The sequence below is a fragment of the Scomber japonicus genome, chromosome 10 (genome assembly GCF_027409825.1).
Source record: "Scomber japonicus isolate fScoJap1 chromosome 10, fScoJap1.pri, whole genome shotgun sequence".
Lineage (NCBI taxonomy): Eukaryota > Metazoa > Chordata > Actinopteri > Scombriformes > Scombridae > Scomber > Scomber japonicus.
Genome location: NC_070587.1, coordinates 33,728,000 through 33,730,499, shown reverse-complemented (window position 1 = coordinate 33,730,499; position 2,500 = coordinate 33,728,000). Strand labels below are relative to the sequence as shown.

Genomic DNA, 2,500 nt, shown 5'->3' with positions numbered 1-2,500 from the left:
ATCTGGGTGTTAACAGAACAGTGAGGGTGAGTTTATGGGATGTTCAGTATGACAGGAGACTGTGTGTGTGGGTTTGTGGAATAATCAGTGAAGAGTTAAACACTTCCTGCCGCTGCTGTATTCAGTCGTGTCGTCGACGTGGAAACCGGGTCATTTGGATGCTGCAGCTGAAAATAGAGCTGGGACTGTTGGCCTGCTTTACTCCATGAGCTCCGCCTCCTCGCTGCGGGTGACTGACACTCTGTCCACACATCAAGATACACGCACACACACACACACACACACACACACACACACTTATACTTGTACTTGTCCCCATTATCCAAAAAAGTCTTCATATTATAAACGGATTCACCTCCAAAACAGCCTGGGTTTGTAGAAATAGAATGGGTCCTAGCTTTCCCAAAATGTCCCAATTTTCCATATAATTTCCTCCCTTTAAAGAATGCCTCCCCACTTTCAAGTCAAGGAATTTCAAAATATTTCCTTTCTTTAAAGAAATGTCCTCAGTTTATTACAACGTCTCTGCTCTCTAAAACTGCACCTATTGACCAATGAAGTTCATACTTTTCAAAACTCAATTTTTCTCAATTAAAAAAAAAAAGTCCTCACTGTCAAAGATGCCTCCACTTTGTAACAAATATCCTCATTTCCAAAAGTACATTAATTCCTAAAATAATGGCCCCATTTCGAAATGTGTGGGTTTTTGAAACAAATGAATGTCCTCACTGTCCAATATAAATGTCTACATGTTCCGACAGACTCTCACTTTCAAAGGACGACCTCCTTGTGTCTAAGGTCTCAAACTGAAACGGTCCTGATGTGAACAGAGATGTGAGATGAAATTGTCCTGATGTGGACAGATATGTGAGATGAAACGGTCCTGATGTGGACAGAGACGTGAGATGAAACTGTCCTGATGTGGACTCTCACTTTCAAAGGATGATCTCATTGTGTATCAGGTCTCAAACTGAAATGGTCCTGATGTGGACAGAGACATGAGATGAAACGGTCCTGATGTGGACAGAGATGCGAGATGAAATGGTCCTGATGTGGATGAGATGAAACTGTCCTGATGTGGACTCTCACTTTCAAAGGATGATCTCATTGTGTATCAGGTCTCAAACTGAAATGGTCCTGATGTGGACAGGGACATGAGATGAAACGGTCCTGATGTGGACAGAGATGTGAGATGAAATGGTCCTGATGTGGATGAGATGAAATGGTCCTGATGTGGACAGAGACGTGAGATGAAATTGTCCTGATGTGGACAGTTATGTGAGATGAAATGGTCCTGATGTGGACAGAGATGTGAGATGAAACGGTCCTGATGTGGACAGAGATGTGAGATGAAATGGTCCTGATGTGGACAGAGACGTGAGATGAAACTGTCCTGATGTGGACTCTCACTTTCAAAGGATGATCTCATTGTGTATCAGGTCTCAAACTGAAATGGTCCTGTTGTGGACAGAGACATGAGATGAAACGGTCCTGATGTGGACAGAGATGCGAGATGAAATGGTCCTGATGTGGATGAGATGAAACTGTCCTGATGTGGACTCTCACTTTCAAAGGATGATCTCATTGTGTATCAGGTCTCAAACTGAAATGGTCCTGATGTGGACAGAGACATGAGATGAAACGGTCCTGATGTGGACAGAGATGTGAGATGAAATGGTCCTGATGTGGATGAGATGAAATGGTCCTGATGTGGACAGAGACGTGAGATGAAATTGTCCTGATGTGGACAGTTATGTGAGATGAAATGGTCCTGATGTGGACAGAGATGTGAGATGAAACGGTCCTGATGTGGACAGAGATGTGAGATGAAATGGTCCTGATGTGGACAGAGATGTGGGATGAAATGGTCCTGATGTGGACAAAGATGTGAGATGAAACGGTCCTGATGTGGACAGAGATGTGAGATGAAATGGTCCTGATGTGTACAGGGACGTGAGATGAAACAGTCCTGATGTGGACAGAGTTTTGAGATGAAACGGTCCTGATGTGAACAGAGACGTAAGATGAAATGGTCCTGATGTGGACAGAGATGTGAGATGAAACGGTCCTGATGTGGACAGAGATGTGAGATGAACCGGTCCTGATGTGGACAGAGATGTGAGATGAACCGGTCCTGATGTGGACAGAGATTTGAGAGAGTATCGGTCCTGATGTGGACAGAGATGTGACATGAAACAGTCCTAATGTGGACAGATGTGAGATGAGACTGTCCTGATGTGGACAGAGATGTGAGATGAAACTGTCCTGATGATGACTCTCACTTTCAAAGGATGATCTCATTGTGTATCAGGTCTCAAACTGACACGGTCCTGATGTGGACAGAGACGTGAGATGAAACGGTCCTGATGTGGACAGAGTTGTGAGATGAATCGGTCCTGATGTGGACCGAGATGTGAGATGAACCGGTCCTGATGTGGACAGAGATGCGAGATGAAATGGTCCTGATGTGGACAGAGACGTGAGATGAAACGGTCCTGAT

General features: G+C 44.4%; 1 protein-coding gene across 1 annotated transcript in view; it reads left to right on the top strand.

The window, feature by feature from the left end:
- The window catches only part of atp2c1 (ATPase secretory pathway Ca2+ transporting 1), a 53,737-nt gene that overhangs the window by 25,641 nt on the left and 25,596 nt on the right, over window positions 1-2,500 (top strand). The gene's annotated exons all lie outside the window — the stretch shown is intronic.